The following is a 19343-nucleotide window of genomic DNA, read 5'->3' on the forward strand; positions in this document are numbered from 1 at the left end:
CCCGGGAGTGCACGTGGAGCTAGTCCAGCCGCGGTGCGCTGAAACCGGGCTGGAAGTAGCGGGACAGGTCCCGGTGCCTCTTCCCGCCGTTTCGTCCTGCAGATGTGCCCTGGGCAGGATTCTAGGCGTGGGAGGGGGAATGTGCATTGTCCTGCAAATCGAGATTTACTTTTTTCGTAATGAGGGGTAGGGTCAGTTTTCGAGTTTGCCTTTATATTTATTTAAGAAAGCCTATGCTCTCCAAACCGCCTTCATTTTCCCTGTGATAATAAACAGTGCGTGGCTGAGACTGTTGAAGTGCTTTAAAAAAACTGGATGCTGTAATATTGAAAGTTTAAATGACTTGAGTATTAAAAAAAATTTATGTGGGGACGTGAAAATGTCATGTTTTCTAGCATGAGACAGGTGATGAATTTATGTAGGATTCCAGTGTTAGTATTGAAGTTGCAGATTGCAGTGGTTGGTGCAGCCTTGCAAGTAAGTGGCCATTTGTCCACGTGCTTGAGGTCTTAGCTGTTCCTTTTGAGCTAGTTCTCTAGGATCAGCTGACTGCTAATTATAATTCGTGCTGGACCGTGTAGAGATTTTATTCTTAATTGATAAGCAGAGATAGGAGCTAATATTTAACACTACCTGTTAGGAAGTTTTCTCTGCTTCTCTGTGGATCATTTTGTTACGATTAAACTGATGAAGTGCATTAGCTGGTACACTAACATACTGGCTTTACTTATATAGTATTAATGCATGTTAGCTTGTATGTATTATATACATAATTATATATTATTTTGCAACCATTCATTGTGACTATAAAGTTGGAAAATTATAAAAGTAACAGTGGGCAATGTTGACTACTGATTGTTCACCAGGCATGTGCCAAATGGTCTACATGCTTTATCATATTTAATCTTTCAGGATAACTTTTTGCATAATAGGTTGCTCAAAAATATTTGAGTACATGAGTTTGATTTGAATGTGTCAAAGTGTGGAATATGTACATTGATTACTGCTCTGTTTCTGCTTTTGTAAATTAAGGGTGTTGGCAATATATAATGACTTAAAGAGTAAATTAATGTGTTTTTCAAACTGGAAGATGGCTTTAAAATTGCATAGAACTGCAGTTAGTCCTTTTATATGAGTATTCGGTAGTTTCCAGATTCCCATTATATATCATTGTCACCCAGTGAACAGGTGATGCTTGGACATTGGAAAAAGGTAAATGTTGGGAAAACCTTAATGGCCCCTTCTGAAAGGCTTCGCTCCATATCCAGTTTGTAAGTGACATTCCTAATTAAGGGTTAACAAATGACAACGAAACAGGAAGAGTAATTCTCCCATACTAAATCAAGGAAATAAAAAACAATGGGCTGGTTATTACTTTGTTGATTAAGTCTGACATTCATGGCTATGAGTATTAAGAATGTTATCTACATGCAGGGGTCTACTTAATATTTCAGTTCACCTGTAAATATCTTAAACATATTCAGTGTCAAGTCTAGTACTTTGTGCATTGAGAAGTTAAGTTTTTGGTTGGATTTAATTAAGCAGTTTTGACTTCCTTAAGCAAGAAGTTTATTTTGACTGTGTTTCTACAGATATAATTTAATGATTTATATAGGCAAAACAGTGATGAGAATGATGGTGGTGGGATCCAACAGTTTGCTTCTCGCGAGAGTAGTAGTAGTTTAAAGAATGAGGGAATTACTTGAAAATGTGTCTTATTTGTGACTAGAGCCTATTTGACTTTACCTTGTGATTCTAGTGGTCCATCATTGGCATTGGTGAGGAAAAAAATTGAGAGTGCTTTGCCAGTTAGTATTTATAAGAGGGTTCCTTCACCTAAAGGCATTCTCTCTGGGGAGGGGATAAGTGGAAACTTGTCATCAATGGGAGGGTATAAGAAGACGAAGCTGTACATGTGTTCTTTAGGAGTTAATACTTGCACCCATCCTGACTGATTCTTGCCGCCACATTGGTCTGCAGGCACTTTCCTGGTATAGATACTTGGTATCCATAGGCAGCCACTTGGAAGTGAAGTAAAAGAAGGAGGGGGGGGATGGAGAAAAAGCACAAAGCTATAGAGCAAAGCATTAATAAATAATAGATTACATTTGGACATAATGTAGGAGCCGGGCCTTCACAGCTTATATTATGGAAACTGTTCAAATAAGATTGACTGTAGGTGTTTGTAAATGTCCTGTATGTTACTTGTATCCAGAAATATGGTGAATACCCCTTTAATGTGCTTTCTAAGCGATGGAACATTTTGGGTGCAGCACATGGGAAGTTACTGAATTTTTCATTGCAGCCATTTCTGTATGTCATTGTTAGAAAGCCAGAGTGACCCGTCATGCCAGCATTCGCTCCTGCTTGTAAGGTATTTAAGCAGTGTTGTGTTTCATTGGATTGGAAGACAAGTCCTTCTCATTCCTTACTTCAAAACTTGGCTCTCACATGGAGTGCCTTTTAAGCTTCCAGAGTTCAGGGACCTTCTCTCTGCCATTCATTGCCATATTCCTAGAGCCTAGCATATGGAAGGTGCTAAGTAATATTTGTGAAATGAGCAAAAATATGTTGGAATCTTCTCTCCTCTTTCCACTAGCGAAGGTCCCACTTACCGTTAGGGGCAGGGCCCTCCATTCTTGCCCTCCCCACAGCGTCTGCAGCCCATGACAAGCCCTTTGGATGTTAGCTGTTTATTTTAGTTGGTAGTATTTTAGTTGGACAGACATTGTGTACACATGTGAAACAGTGTGAGAATTCAGAGCTAAATAAAAAAAGTTATAATGATAGCTAGCATTTAGGGCTTAAAATGTGCCAGACACTGTTCTAGGTGCCTTTCCATGTAAATTTGACTCTCACAACAATTCTTTGAAATAGGTGCAATTATAATCTCATTTTTCAAATGAGGAAACTGAGGCACAGCAAGGTAACGAAGGTACTTGCCAAAAACCACAATGCAAGTAATGACCGGGGAGACACTGAATGTGTGAACCCAGGCAGTGTGGCTCTTGAGTCAGTGGGTTCCCCTGGGGAATTTTACTTTATCAGACACAGAAGAGATCTAAAAGTTGACATTACTTTTTCAGCTGTAAAAGGTACTCTCTTTAAAATTTCAAAGTAGCATAAAAGATTGCAGTGACTCTGAATTGCAGAAATAATGCTGCATTTTTCAGTGAGCCAAGGTTGATAATGAGGTGGTTAAGGGGACATTGAAATGAGAAACTGAATTTTGAATCTCAAAGCTGAGTAAGGACTATGTATAACTTTTTTTAGGTATGGAATTCTAGAACAGTAATTTACCAGAATGTAGGCCAGTAACTGTTTAACCTAGTGTCCAAAAACTTATGTGAAATGAAATAATACTGAATGACACTTGATATCTTGCTATTTTTCTTTTTAAAACACTAGAATTAAGTTGCTAGCAGTAGTAATTTACCAGAATGTGTGTTATTAATGGTTTCCTGTGTACTTTTATCCATTTGCTTTGTTATCTGAAATCTTGATCCACTTTTTCAGCTTGTTTTGGGGCCAGGAGGCTTCTTAAAACCAAGTAATATTTCTTTGGTGGGAAAAGCCCCCGTAAAGTCATGCTGTCGATTTGGTAACAAACTTGGAATGAAGTCATTTTGAAGCTGTGTGGAATTAGACAGCGACCTCCACACAGAGTCTGGAGAGATGAAGAAAAACGAACGGTGTTCTCTGAAATCCCAGTTTCGTATCCCTTTATCGGGAGCCGACGGTGTTATTTTGGGGGTGCTGGGCATCAACAGAGTCACTGACTCTAAGTGACTGCACTGATGGGGGAATCTGAACGTCACCCCACCCACAGCCCAGGAATCAGAGGAGGAAGGACCCTAGAGTGAAACATGGGCCAAAACCTGGTTAGCAGCCAGGGAGGACACGCACTCTGCAGGTAGAGTATTCTGGGTGCTACAGATCGCATCTGCTGGGTAGGAGGTCATGTCCTTTGCTTTGGGGATAGTTTTATAATTTGAGTCCATGAGGAAGTGACATTTGCTGGTGTCATTTTAACATCAGCTTGTAATTTGGGATGGCCTGTGACAGAAGCAGTTGATAACTGTGAATATTGCCCCACAGTTGTGTTCTGTGGATATACCCAAGGAAAACATTTGGAAAATTGGGGTTAAAATCTGTATTGAAGATTTTATCCAATTAGCATGTTAGCTTTAACTGCAAGCTCTTCTCTGAATGGAGGGGTGTAGGCAAAGAGAAGGTGATGCACTGATTCCTATTCTGAGGCTATCAAGCTGGATTATTTAATGGAATCTATAGTGACCTGCTTGATGAATTTTAGGGCTGCAGAACTAGCTCCTGCACACCGTCTGGTGTGGTGGTTCTCTAAGTAGGAGTACACGTCAGAATGACCCAGAGTTTGCAGTAAAAGGAACGTGTGCGTGGTAGCCTAACCCCAGCAGCATGGCCCGAGCACCTGTATTTTAAACCACCTGCCCCTTTGAGAAGAACCAGCCCTGTATTTTATAAGTAAAAAAATTGGGGTAAAGTCACATGACTATCTTATAGCGGGTTCATTGGTACCAAGATTGTATTACCAGGTATGTAATTTCACCATTTTACAGCCGAGAGAAATTTTTTAGGTCAGTTTAGTAGCCCATTTTATAGCTCAGTGTGAACGGTGCTTGTTCATGCCACTTGCAAGTAAGATGCGAATGTTGAGAAATAGTATTTTCTCAAAGCTCATCTTCTGTCCTGGCCATGGTAAAATTCAAAAAGACGATCACCAGAATTTCCTTACAATTTTAACTGGTTTCTAAAATTAATTTTAGGAACTGTCAATTATTTGGAGTGTGTTTTTATTATATACCCTGTGATGACCTCTTAAATTTTTAGGTAACTACTTAAAGTCAAAGTGAAGGATTAAAATTTTTTATTTGAATTACTTATTTTCCCATGTTAGCCAAAATGCAGGAGAGAAATGTGTGAGGATTTGCACTGCTTTTTTTAGAGTTTGTATTTTTAAATGTGGCTGATGTTTAACTTTTTTTTTTAAGGCCTCTTATATTGGAAACGGCACAGTTTGGCTTCCTTGCCATCTCTGAGTGTGAGAGAGAATCCTAGTTTCAGCATGTCCTCAATAGAGACCCAAGAACCAGGTTTGTTCCTTCAAGATGTCTGCTAAGGCCCGCGGAGCAGCCGCCTTTTCCAGAAGTAAATAATAATGTCAGATACCTGAGAATGGACCGTATGGCCAAGAGACTCATTAAGATACTCGTGGAAGAATGGCAGAAAACTGAAGAAATGGCCGATTTCAAGCAGTGACCCCTGTGTCTTGTAGGATTTTTGAGCAGCTGAAAGAAGATAGTTCTGAAAATATGAGTGACAAAATGCTAGCATATTTCCTTACTAGTTTCTTATCTTTGTTAACCCATCTGCTTTTGTCTATACTATTTTCGTTATTTTCCTCTACTGCAGCAATAGCTAGGAATATACTTATGATCAGAGTTTTATTCTCTGTGGGTAGAGAACTAGTAGATATAATAAGAGAAATAGTAAAATGTATGGGGATGTTGACCCCTAGAAATGGACTTGCACTGAATAATTCCTGAAAGTACAGGATGCTGATTAATTGCTTTTTCATAATGTGTGCTGCTGTCACAGAGTTTGCGGATTGACATTCGTCTTTACGCGGAGGCACTGGGTGTGCCTCCTTGTTTCTTGCACAGTCTTATAGACCCATGACCTTATCGTTTTTTAGTATAAAAATAAGAATTATATTTTTATAAATAGACCTTTGGTATGGTTGCTCTTTCACCCTGGTTTATTTTCTAGGATCAAGATTACAGTTGCCATTCTTATTCAGAGTTGTTGTTCTTTGCTTTTTTTAAGTTCTTAGTTAATGTTTTGTTTTCATTTACTGTTTCTAGATGGACATGGAGGATAAACTGTGTTCAGTTAACTCAGAGACCAGAATAACATGGGTAGTAAAAATCTGTAGAGCATTTACAGCACATCTTCACTGTCACAGTTTTAACCTTGTTTTAAGCCTCCATCCAACAACTTCTTAGTGGGGATCTCTCCCGGGGCTGACTGATAAGTGTGCACTGCACACGCACAGAAGTGAGGAGGGAGAAGGAGGGAGAAGGAGGGAGAGGGAGAAAGCTTTTGTAATTAACAAATGTTGGTCATTATGGTCATTAATGTGTTGGTGTGAAATATAGTTTGTCAGTTAGAGCTAAGATAATTAACTGATATAAGTAAATTTTGTTGTTTTCAGCTCTTTCTTTTTGCAGCTAAGTTGACATCATCAAGAATTTTCTCCTCTGAAAGTTGAGGAAACGTTTATTACCAAGTCTTTGTTACCAACAAAGAGAAATTTATGCCTAAAAACAGATTTTAAAATTTAATTTAATAAAGTGAAATTCCAGGAAAAAAAATTAAGAATATTTTCTTTCCCCTGGCTGGTGTAGCTCAGTGAATTGAGCATGGGCCTGTGAACCAAAGGGTCGCCGGTTCGATTCCCAGTCAGGGCAGATGGCTGAGTTGCAGGCCAGTTTCCCAGTTGGGAACATGTGATGGGCAACCACACATTGATATTTCTCTCCTTCTCTTTCTTGTGCCCTTTCCTTCTCTATAAATAAATAAAAAAATAAAATCTTTAAAAATATTTTTTCTTTCCCCAGTATGCCTGTTTTACTTCATCCCTTTATTAACCTCCTTTCTACCTTATCTGCTTAAAACCTAGTCTCACTTTTACACCTTTTTTCATCTGTCCAGACTTTCTTGTCTGGTGTCTTTTTATTTTGCTCACTTCCTGCCTTTTCTCATGTTGAAAGTGCTTTCTATTCTCATTACTCTGTTTCCTTGGGCGTCCTTCCTCCCTAGTCTGTTACCTCTGGGCTTTTCTTGTTGCTACATCTTGTAATCCAGCTCCTGGCATCTAGCTCCTGCCTGACTTGCCTTTCGCCCCTGTCTGCTTTGCTTCCTGTCCACCTGCATTCCACTCATCTCCGGTCAGTGGTGATCTCTTCTACTGCCCATCTCTACTTCTGTCTGTACACCTCACTGATCTGCTATGTGTTTCGTGTGGTTCTGACTCCTTCTCATCTCCAAATTGATGTTTTCTTCCTGTACTTTTTAGCTGTTGTGCATTTGTTCTGTCCCTGGGTGGTAGATATTACTAGATGGATTTGTTGTCAGTATTTGCAAAGAACACAGACCCTTGCTGTGTATTTCCTGGGTAGCCAGGATGAATCAATTATTATTAATTTTTCTTGGAACGTTGAGCTTCCTGTATTTTCTGCTTCTAAGAATTAGGTTGGTATTCTAGAAGACATAAATACCCCTCTAAAGAGGGTCAGGACAGTTATATGATACTGTTACTTTAACTCTTTATTCTAGAGTTCATAATTGAATTCACTGTCTTGAAAGATTTTTAAAAAGATATCCAAAGCAAGTTTTGGGGTCAGATAGGAAGAGGAAAGTAAATACTATAAAAGGATTAATATTCAATTTCTAGAACTAGAAAAATTAAAATTACAAACCACATGCTTTAACAATTATTAGGCAAAAATTCCCTGAAGAGAATAAGTATCAGGAATTCTTTTAACTGGGTTATCTGTATTTTGACATTTCTTTTTAAGTTTCAAGACGTTTCTTTAATATTTACAAAGCAGAAACTGAATCTTAAAATATCTATTTTGAGAGGCTTGCTTGAGATCTCCTTAAATATTAACCTCTATCATTTTGTAATTATACTGTAATTCTCAAAATTTCATTCAACTACTGTGTAAGCTTCTTGTGTGGGAAAGCATATAAATTGTGGGGCCTTGCCCCTCTGGACTCTATAGTCATGGTGTAATGAAAATGCAGCTTATTGGAAAAACTTTATTTTATGGTATTGATGAGTTACATTGTCTTTATATTTTCCTTTTATCTTTGTATATATTATGAATGTGGCACTTTCCTGTAATTTGGTTTTCTGAAATGTGTATGAACTGGAGGTAGACTAATGTGAGTGTGAATGTACAGCTTTATTAAACTTTCAAAAGAAAGACCCTATATATCACATAATGTAGTGTCTATAAGTTTTAAGAATAGCTGGACAAATTGAGGTTGAGCATATTGCATATTCTTTCTTTTGAGCCTTCCTTAATTGTGTTGGTAGTTGTTGGGTATCTCGAAGCTAAAGGGATGGCTTATGTTTCGTTAGTCGTACCGTGATATTCCCATGAGCAGCTAGTAAAAACATCAGAACCACAGTGAAAACTACTAACAGGAAGTTTGTGTGAACGTGTAAGTACAGGACCATTCAGGATTATGGAGAACTAACATAGTAGAGAACAGTATATGGGAATATACTCTTATTACCTAGATTCTGTTGCTGCTCCAAGGCTTGATATTCCCATTTTAAACATGCTTTTATGTTTTTTAAGAAAACCAACCCTACTAAAAAACCTTAGAGTTAACCCCCTCCTTTTTTTTCTAAACAGAAGTTTATTTAGCTTGGTCTGTGTGCCAGAGTAGTTCTCAGTGACAGTTGTCTCTTCTCCATAAATCATAACTGTTCTCAGAGAATTTAAAATTTGCCACAGTTGAGCATATTTGACAAAAATATGCCCCAGGCTTCTGAAGTGTTCTGCAGAAATGACGTCATTGAAACAGGTCTCTGCGGTACGACTGTATTTGGGAGAATGGGAGTAAGACCTGCTGGTCTTCGGAGTGTGTTGTGAAACCAGTCTTGGCACAGTCGTGATCCCAACACGGGATTAAATATACCAACCTGAATATACTTCTTGGATTATACCTGTGTTTTTGTTGTTTTTAAAGGTATTGGAATGGACTTCCTTTAACAACCAAACTGAACAACGTGCATATTCCAATGTAGTAGAAAAAATTGGCATAATGATTTAATACTATTTTATATATGGTCAGTTGATTTCTTCCCAGAGCAGCAGGGCTTTAAAAAAATACGGGTCTGTGTCCTAGACCATGTGATAAATCAGGTTGGGGAAACTTCTCACTTGAATGAAATAGATTCTTCTGATCTTGGTTGTTTGGCTTTGTTCTACAAGTTCACTAATTCGTGGTGCAATCAGGCGTGTCTGTTGTGTTGTGATTTTGTGTATTATAAGAGTTGTATTTGGGGTAATTTAAAAATATTAATAGTGAGATATACTCCCAGCCAAGAGTTCTGGTAAAGATCAAAATACATGTCTTGTGTAAAACCTCTTTGTTAAATTTTATCAGTTACAATCAGATTTTAAGTAAGTTTAGTTTGTGTTTTATGACTGGTGCTAATTTGTATTGCCATGACATTCATAGACAGGGAAACTGTATTTCCATAGAAAGGGAGACTTGGCGTGTTAATATTCCAAAGCTTAATTTAAGCTGGTTATGGTTTTTAAAAGTGGCTTCTGCTTCTATTTTCTGAAATGTTTTCAGTGCTATGGGCATGTTAACAATAGCATGTTTAATTTTAATCACCATAACAAATATCTGCTTAGCAGAGACGTTGGGGAAATTGCTGCAGATGAGGGTATCGGGTTGGCCAAAAAGCCTGTTAGGTTTTATCTGTAAAATAAAGGAGACATTTTTCATTTTCACTGGTAACTTTATTGATTTGGACATTTTGAGTACGTCGACTATCTCCTGCTATTGGCTTCCAGTGTGTAGAGGCCAGCGGTGCTGCTAAACGTCTTCCCATGTGTGAGGCAGCCCCACAGCCAAGAATTGCTGGGTGAAAATGTCAGTAGTACCAAGAAACTTCACAAACCACTTCTCACACATTCAGTTAGTCATAGCACCTCCTCCACACACTGCGCAAATTTTTATTTTTATATTTCAGTTGCATTTTTATCTTTCTTGAAATAATAAAGCATAATATGCCAAAAACATTGCATATTTTTTCTATCTTCAATATTAAAATGGCTGCTGCCAAATTCACCTATTTTGATACTTTTTTTTAATGCATGCTTATATGACAGAATAAGCTGTCACAATATATTGTAACAAAATTACAATTTAACTTCATTTATTGTTTTGAATGAAGTTAAAGACAACTAAGCACTTCTAAAGCCTTTGTACGGAAAAAACCTAACAGGCTTTTTGGCCAACCCAATAGAATGAGCTGAGGTACTGGTTTTTGGCTTTCATTGTTCCCTGTTATATTTCTTTGAGAAACTAATTTTTTTCTGATAGTGTTTTATCTTTCTTGGATTTTTAAATTACTGTTGATCTCAGTAACAGTTACCATTATGAAGCCTGGATAGGGTCAGGCTCTTGACATACATGGAACTCTGTTACTGCTCATGATTTTTGATAAAATTTGATGTTATGAAATAGATGTTATGTAATAATCCTTGTCTAAAATATATAATGTGTTTATATCGATAACTAAGTGAGTAAAGGTTAGGTCAGTTCTGCTGGTCAGTAGGTCTTTTGGGGGCATTGCAGTTCCCTCACTGTAAAGATGAGGAAACCGAAGGAGGTTATCGAATTGCTCGAGGTCACACCGATACTTAATAGTGAAACCAAGATTTTACTGCGGGTGTGATGAAATCACTTTTCTATACGGCCTTTTAAAATACTTCCCCATGAAAAAGTAAAATTTAGTGGTTTTATAAACGCATATTGAGCTATTCTCTGCCGTACACCTTATTTTTTTCCAAAATAAAATAACTGTTCCTGATTATAGAAGTCATGGGGCTCAATATTAAAAGTAATCAATGCTTAGTGGGAGAACAAAACAGGATAATATAGAAAAGTATAAAGAGGGGGTTGGTGAAAATCACTAGTGATTATACCACCAAGACATTAAGATTTTGATGGATACCTCTGGCTGGTGTGACTTGTTGGAGCGCAGTCCTATAGCTGAAGGGTTGCCGGATTGATTCCCAGTTGGGGCACATGCTTGGGTTGTGGGTTCGAGTCACTGTTCCGGTACTTACGATCCCTGGGCCAGTACGATCCCCAGCTGGGTGCCTACAAAAGGTGGTCAGTTAGTGCTTTACTCTTGCTTTGATGTTTCTCTCCCTTCTTTTTTTCTTTCCTCTCCCTCTAAAAAGAGGGACAAGTGTCCTTGGGTGCAGATTAAAAAAAAAAACTATTTTGATGGATAGTTTCCAGATTTTTTGTTATATAAATATAAGTATATATATTTTAAAAACAAAAATCTGTTCATCACATGCATGCTGTTTAATAACTATATATATGGGCCATCATCCCACCTTGTAAGTTTATATCTTCATTTTATTTTATTTTTTTCATTTTTTACAAGTAACCCTTTTATTTTATAATGCTTTTACTCCTGGCTGGTGTGGCTCATTCAATTGAGTGCCGGCCTGCCAACCACAGTTCAGTTCCTGGTCAGGGCACATGCCTGGGTTTTAGGTCAGGTCCCCACTAGTGGGTGCTTGAGAGGCAACCACACACTGATGTTTCTCTCCCTCTCTTGCTCCCCACCTTTCCCTCTCTAAGAATTAAAAAACCCAAAAAAACAAAAAACACCACACCTAGAATGGTTTTAGATTTACAGGAAAATTGCAAAGATAGTTCAGAGAGTTTTCACTCTCCCCTGTTGTAACGTCTAACACTGGTGCGATATGTTTGTCCTGGTTAACCCGTATCGGTATGTCCCCGTTAGCTGAAGTTCCTACTTACTCAGATTTCCCCAGTTTTCACCTCGTGTTTTTTCCTGTCCCACCACCCCATCCGGGACTCCACACTGCATTTAGTCATCACGTTGCCTTAGGCGTTTTTGTTTTTGATTGTGACAGTTTCTCATACTTTCCTTGTTTTTTATTATTTTGACAATTTCGAGGCATGCTGGTCAGATATTGTAGAATAGTGACTGGTACTCCCACCCCCAATTGGGATTTGACTGATGTTTTTCTCCTGGTTAGACTGGGGTTGTGTGTTTTGGGGTGGGAGAGCACAGAGGCAAGATGCCATTTTCATTACGTTGTTTCAAGTGGGGCACACTGTCTCCATGACTTACCACTGTTGACTTGACCTTGATATCCTGGCAGAGGTAGTGTTTGTCAGGTTTCTCTACTGTATAGTTACTCTTTCATCGTACGCTCTGGGGAGGACGTCAGCCCACACTTCAGCGGGAGTTGTGTTCCACCCCTTGACGTGAAATATCTGCATATGTTACTTGGAATTCTTCTTTGGAGATTAACCGTCCTCCACCATTTATTTTTTCAGTCTTTTTTAAAAAAGATTTTATTCATTCATCTTTAGAGGGGAAGGGAAGGAGAGAGGGAGAGAAATATCAATGTATGGTTGCTTCTTGTGTGTTCCCTGCTGAGAACAGGCCTGCTACCCAGGCATGTGCCCTGACTGGGAATTGAACTGTGATCCCTTGGTTCACAGGCCCACATTCAATCCACTGAGCTACACCAGCCAGGGCTAAAGATTTTGTTGATTTATTTTTAGGGAGAGGGGAAGGGAGGGAGAGAGAAACATCAGTGTGCAAGAGATACATTAATTGGTTGCTTCTTCCGCACCCCAAACTGGGCACCCAGCCAGCAACTTAGGCAAGTGCCCTGACTGGGAATCAAACCAGTGACCTTTTGGTTCGCAGGCTGCCACACTCAATCCACTGAGCCACACCAGCCAGGCCTCCATTTCTTTATATCAGTATGGGCTAACGGATATCTATACTTTGGGTTACAATCCAGTGCAACCTCATTGCTCTGATTGTTGCCACGTTGGCCATTGGGAGCTCGTTCGGTTGGTCCCTGTGCCGCAGCCCTATCATCATGTGTTAGTGTCTTCATTTTCTCCCTACGTGCGTGGCGTTCCGTTTATAAGAGAGTGCCACATATATTTAATTGATCCCTCGTTAAGATGGTAATTTGGTTAGCAGACTTCACTATTATAAACAGTGCTCTGAAGAACAGTCCTCAAAAATAAATTTAGGCATTACTGTTTGACAGTTAGTTTAGGGAAAATTGCTGTGTTAGAGGGACTGCTCACTTCACATTTTATATAATATGTGAATGTTAAAGATTATTATGTGAAGAGCAAGCATTTTCATGTTATTAATGGGTAATAGTGGCTTTTATCACTGTAGTTGCCTCCCCTCCCCTTTTCAAAATATGATCAGAGGGGGTGGACCAATGGCCAAAGAGCCGCACGCAGTCACACCTTTGGAGACGCCTGTGCCTGCCTTCTCAGCATTCAGTGCCTGCAGACAGTTAACAGGCTGAATTTCAACTCGGCTCAGTAAAACTAAACAGCATTTTCAGTGAGTGAAAACCAGAAGCAGCCTTAGTAATCATGTACCATCCTGCATTTAGAAAAAAGAAACTGGTGCTATTTATTACATAGCAAGATGATTTGCCTGGGAATATGCAGTAGCAGAAGCATTTAAGAATCTGGATTTCTGCATAAATCTCAGGATTTCCTATTACGTGGGTATATTTTGTATCCTGTGTAAGGATAATGAAAACTTTTTATGTTGGAAATTTCAAATGCACACCAAAGAAGACAAAACAGTATAATTAACCTCTATGTTCCCATTACCCAGCTTAATTAGTTGTGACCAGTCTTGTTCAAAACTCCCACCCATGTGCCCTCACAGTATTATTTTAAAGCATACCACAGATATTAAGTAATTTCATCTGTAAATATTTTAATATATTAAAAATTGTTTTTCAAAACAAAACCACAATTGTTATTATCACACCTTAGAAACATTTCTATTCAAGGCATAGTTATAAAAAGTTCCAAAGTTTGTATTCGCCATGGACTATAATCTGGCATTACTGAAAATGTACTAAAATGGCCTAGGTTATTATGGCTTTTACCAAAATTAACGTACCTGGGAAAACTAAACTGCTCATAAGATTGCTTCGGAGGCAGAGGAATTCATAGTGTATGATAGGTATGTCCTAACTCTGTTTATTTGCTTTTTGGCCTTTGGTGAGGAAGAAATTCCAAGGGTATACGACAAGAAATTTTTTTCAGATTGGAAATATAGTGATGTGGCCATTTCACTCCAGATCTTGTGTAGATTATTGAATTTCAAGTAAAATCCTTGCACAAGTAACTTTCTGAACTGTGATTTACAAAGCTTCTGAGAAAACCACCATGTTGACATCATCTCTGCTTTTAGAAGGTAACTTACGGGGAAAGAATACTTGATTCCAGACATGATCCTAAGGGCAGACTGACTGCAATTACTCTATCTTCTTCAAGCAGCACGTTAGGCAGGTTACGTGATTGTCTGCAGTTTAAAAGGATGATTAATACCCCCAATGCTTTAAACGTTGTCTTCTCTGAGGTTTCACTGGATCTTTAAAATTAAAATTGAGATGTTACTCTCGCTAGAAAAACACCCCTACTCAGAAGCTTTATCACCAGAATAACAGATTTTCTTTTAAATACCCATTGACTTGCATTGAGTTTATCCTAGAATTGCCTGTTTTTTGACTACCATGAAATATGCAGTAATCTAAATTGGAGGTGGAATGATACAGAAGGGCAGAAATTTTTTTCCTTTTGCTTTTTCTGAGCCAGACCGAAACCAGTTTTAACTGTGATGTCATTTGAAACTATTTTATTGCAAATAAATATTCATCTGGTTAGCCCTATTGTTCATTATATGCAGATTCCTGTTTTATTCTAATCTAATGCAGACTTTTCTGCCTTGCATTTGGCAATTTAGTAGCCTTTCTTTCTTCATTCATTAATAGGCTTTGTCATAGTCAATCAGCTTTATTTTCTTCCCATTTTGAGTGCCCTGTTTGTTTTATTTTAGAATTTTGGCTCACTTTTATCTACTTACTTTTATTCAGCAAACAAACACCTTTTAAAAAGGAGGAACCAGTGGTACATTTTTCTTATTTCTAAACAAAACTTGACAGATTAATAAAAAAATAACAACAGTTCCAAATACATATCTGGTCAAGTGCATTCAGTTATCTTAGGCTAATGTGTTTACGGATTTAGTCCTTGGAAGACCTAGACTTCAGCATGGTGTGCTGTGAATTACTTCTGAAGCATTTCACCTACTCTCCCTATTTTAAGCTAGTTTTAAATACTTTTTTGGTACAATAATACTTTAAAAAAAACCCTCTTTGCTTTGAAATGGTCTTCATTTTAACTTTGACATCATTGCTACTTGCCAACTGTATAATCTTAATTGAATTTCTTCCCTTTCAGTTTCCTCATCTGAAAAGTGAGGATATTAATTAGCAGCCACCACATTGGTTTGTTGAGTTAAATGAGAAGAGCTATACTGCCTGGCACATAAAATGCTCCATAAATATTATTCCAGCTATCTTTTTCTCTCTGGTCATCTATTATATCTTTTCCTGTGTTTATACCTTCACTTAGGTTAAGAGAAAGGGGAAGGAGGTAGGGTGGCTGGATGAAAACAGGTGAAGGAATAAAAAAGTGTGTGTGTGTGTGTGTGTGTGTGTGTGTGTAACACAGACAACAGTGTGGGGATGGATAGTCAGAGGGAAAAGGGGGTGGGGTGGATGGAGGTGGGCAAAGCGGGGAAATGGGGATAGAAAGAGACTTTGCTTTGGGTGCTGGGCACACAACGCGGTGTACAGATGATGATTTATTGAATTTTACACCAAGTCTGTGCGGTTTTGTGAACCAGTGTCACCCCAATTTTAAAAGAGAAAAATAATTTATGTATCTTAAATAAGTGACCACCTTCATGTTTTCCTCAAACTTTAAAAACAACCTTTGTTTTGAAATGATTGCAGATTCATAGGAAATTGCAAAACTGTAGAGAGGTCCCATGTATCTCCCAAAAGGCACCATGTTTCCCCCAAAGGCAACTATAGTATAACATCAAAACCAGAAATCAATGTAGCTGCGATCCACAAGCTTACTCGTATTTCTCCAGTTTTGTGTGCATTCACTGAGTGTGTGGTATGTGTAGTTCTGTGCAGTTTGGTCACGTGTAGATTCGTGTAACCACCACCACAGTCAGGACACAGAACTGACCCATCACCCCAAGGCTTTCTCTTGCTACCCCTTTGTAAACCATCCCCCAACCCTTGGCAACCACTGATCAGTTTCTCCAGCTTCATAACTTTGTTATTTTGAGAAGATTATATAAATGGAATCATGCAGCATGTGACCTTGTGAGGTTGGCTTTTTTCTACTCAGCACAATGCCTGTGAGATCCACCCCAGTGTTGTCTGTAAGAGCAGTTCATTTGTATGCTGAGTACTCTCTCATGGTGGGGATGCTCTGCAGTTTAACCCTTGTCCGTCCGTTGGAAGGACATTTGGGTGGCTTCCAGTTCGGCTCTTGCCAGTAAAGCTGTATGATTGGCCATTCAGGTACAGTGTTTCGTATGGACCTAAGCTTTCATTTCACTAGGTTAAAGGCGTAGGAGTACAATTCCTGGTTCAAAACTTTTTTGTGGTCCGTTGTAAGCTTCTTTGAAAATACATGCTAATGCTGTCTCCACTTGTAGATATATGTGAATGCAATCATTTTTTAATTCCAGTCATTATAAGTAATATACATTGTCCTTTGTTTTTAAAAATATTTTTGCATCATTTGCAGCATGAGTTTAAAATATAAAATTCTGTCTTCGGTACTGTAATATTATTTGTATTAATAAATAATTTTTTAATGAATTCCTGTTCCTATTTTGACATTTTTCTTGTAGTGTATATTGCTGTTCTCATACACTAAATTTGAGTGGGGGAGACATTTCAAATATGTTTTTTAAAACCAATTCTTTGCAATGTGATACTGAATTTTTAAAATACAAAGATTAGCACAAAAAATGAGGAAGTCTGTTAACAGGTTGATGTTCAGCCACATATCAGATAATTGGCAGGGCAGTGCTGGCACTTTCTTCCCAACATAATGTTTGAGGTCTTAAGATGTTTTATAAAATCATTGTCTCCAAGGTCAATAATTAATGGTAAATCATTATTAAGGAGAGGCTACAAATACTCTTCCGACATATGAAGGGATCCTAATTATTATGGTATCCATAGAGTTAGGTGACTTTATAAAAGTCAACAAAGGACAATATAAATTGTGACATTAGCTGGTTGACCAGTTTGGCTTTTCTAAATGTGTTTACTAGCCTTAACTGATAAAGAAAAAACTGTAAAATTTTGGAAGACGGAAGGAAAAGGATGAAACCTAAAAAGTGGTAGCTCTTAACTCACCGTCCAGTCAAATAATCTAGATAGCTGTTACAGCAAAGTAACCACCTCTGCCAGGGCCAGTGAAATTAGAATTTCCGGAAGTGGCACCCAAACATGGGCATCCGGTAATTCTAATGTTCAACCAAGGCTGAGAACCACTGAACAAAAGGGAATGGCTTCTATGCTTATATTTCTTCACTTGAGAATTTGATAGTGTTTGAGATATGTGCATTCGTCTGTTATGTCCTGGGCCAGTGTAGGTTCCACATACATTTTATTTATGGCTCTGCCGATGTGTATTTTTCTAAAGGGGAACAAATCGCAGATGTGAATTGTATACACACTTAAACTATATAAGACAACTTTAATATGTCTAACAGAAGAGTGCCTATGAAGTGGAATCAGACACCCAAAACAGTGAGAAACTCCGAATCATTGAAAGTCAAAAAGGAAATTAGGTTTCATCCAGGACATCCTATGGGAGGGAAAGTTTTTGGGAAATTGTGTAGAAAACCTATATGGGCTTTGGGGTAGAGATCTGCGTCTTTATTGATAGAGCCTATTGTCACCATTATTTTTTTCCTTTTTTAAAAAAACTCAATGTTTTCCTGTGTAAAAAAGCAATATTTACTTGTAAAAAGCAAAACTATACAAGGATGAATAAAAAAAATTTTCTACCCATGTTCATGGCCTGATGTGATTTCTTTCACACATATTTGTATATTCACAAAAGTACTTTTAACAGCATAATATTTGTGAATATTTTATTTTTTTAAGTGGGATCATACCGTACACATTATTCTGAAGCTTGCTTTTCCTCCTGAATATATTACAGATATTTCTCCAGGTCCATAGATAATGGGTCCAACTCCTGTTTGTTTTTGATGAACAAAGTTTTAAATACACCATCATTTATTCACCCATTTCCCTGTGAATGAACATTCGGGATGTTCCTTTTCTCCTTCACCCACTGCACACTGTGGTGCGGTACATGTCTTTGTGTGTATAAAAATATGCTTTGCTTCTAAAGTATTTTTATAATCTGAGCTTTTGCTTTATGTCAGGTTTCTTAGTTTCTGGATACCTTCTCTGATTAGGTGAATTAATGTCAGTCTATTTCTAGTTAATGGCTTTTTTTCGGTACTAAATTGAGTATTAGATAGGAGAGTCAATTATTTTAAAAATGGATATTAATTAAGTGACCAGAAATGCTTTTCATAGATACTGGAATCCTTAAGGTAAGGCGCCTTATCTTAGGAGTCCAGTGGGTGGGCTTCATGGGGTCTATGAACCAACCATCTGATACTGATTGTAAAATTGTGTACAAATGCACATTTTGTGGCTTTCATCAGATTTCCAGAGGGGCTCTTACCCCCTAAAGAGGTTAAAAATTGATAATTATCAGAAAATAGTACTTCACCTAGAGAATCTGTAAAATACTTTGCATTCTTATTTATAGCCTAGTTTTAATAACAATGTCTTCTGGATTGAAGTAAATTTATTTAATTTTGAGATGACAAACCTACGAGAAATGACCAATAGCATAGATAGCAGACTCTCAATTCAGGATAATCTGAATAGGTTGCAATGATGTTCTAAAATTACCAAAGTGACATATAGCAAGGGCGAACCTTGTGCAGGAGTTGAGGGATGCTTGGGGTGGAGGATGACCTCACAAGCACCTGGGATGAAGAAGAGCTGGGAGTTTATTTGACCACAGGCTTCTGTGAGCCATCTCTCTAATGTGGCTGCTAAAGATCTGAGCTAGTTCGCCCACATTCTGCTGTTTGTGTTTATGTCTGTGAACCCACATTTTAGGTGGGACATTAGCGAAGGAGGGAGGCAAGGATAGTGTTGGATTGAAGTGATGTCATGGGAGGATCCACTGCCGAAGGGAATTTGGTGGTTGGATCTGAAGGAAAGGGTTCGAAAGAACAACAGAAGCAGCCTGCAGATTAGGGAATAGGCAGACCAGGGGGTGGTATGTAGAGTTAATTTGTTTACTGTGAGGCAAAGGAGTGCTCAGTAAATGTACGGACAAATGAATGAAAGAACAAATGGCACAAGGCAGAGGATTTTGACGTAGCTAAACTCTGGTGAGAGTTCCCCAGCGGTGAGGTGGGCTGCCCTAGAGAGCGTCGACTTGCGTCACTGGAGCCCTTTCAGGCGTCCTGGCAGGTGACTGGGATAGGGGCTATAGGAAGAATTCTTGCTCTGAGTGGAAGA

At 38.3% G+C, this 19343-nt stretch overlaps 1 protein-coding gene across 4 annotated transcripts in view; it reads left to right on the top strand.

The window, feature by feature from the left end:
• The window catches only part of SLC20A2 (solute carrier family 20 member 2), a 102579-nt gene that overhangs the window by 802 nt on the left and 82434 nt on the right, over positions 1 to 19343 (top strand). The window contains exons 1-2 of one of the 4 annotated variants that reach the window (XM_053660043.1): positions 1494 to 3913; positions 5031 to 5132. The exons of the other annotated variants lie outside the window; for them this stretch is intronic. The gene's annotated coding sequence lies outside the window, so the exon portion shown is untranslated. Of the gene's footprint in view, positions 1 to 1493; positions 3914 to 5030; positions 5133 to 19343 lie in introns of those variants that run through there. 4 annotated transcript variants of the gene reach the window in all.

Source organism: Artibeus jamaicensis, unplaced genomic scaffold (genome assembly GCF_021234435.1).
Source record: "Artibeus jamaicensis isolate MK-2021 breed Jamaican fruit bat unplaced genomic scaffold, CSHL_Jam_final scaffold_833, whole genome shotgun sequence".
Classification (NCBI taxonomy): domain Eukaryota; kingdom Metazoa; phylum Chordata; class Mammalia; order Chiroptera; family Phyllostomidae; genus Artibeus; species Artibeus jamaicensis.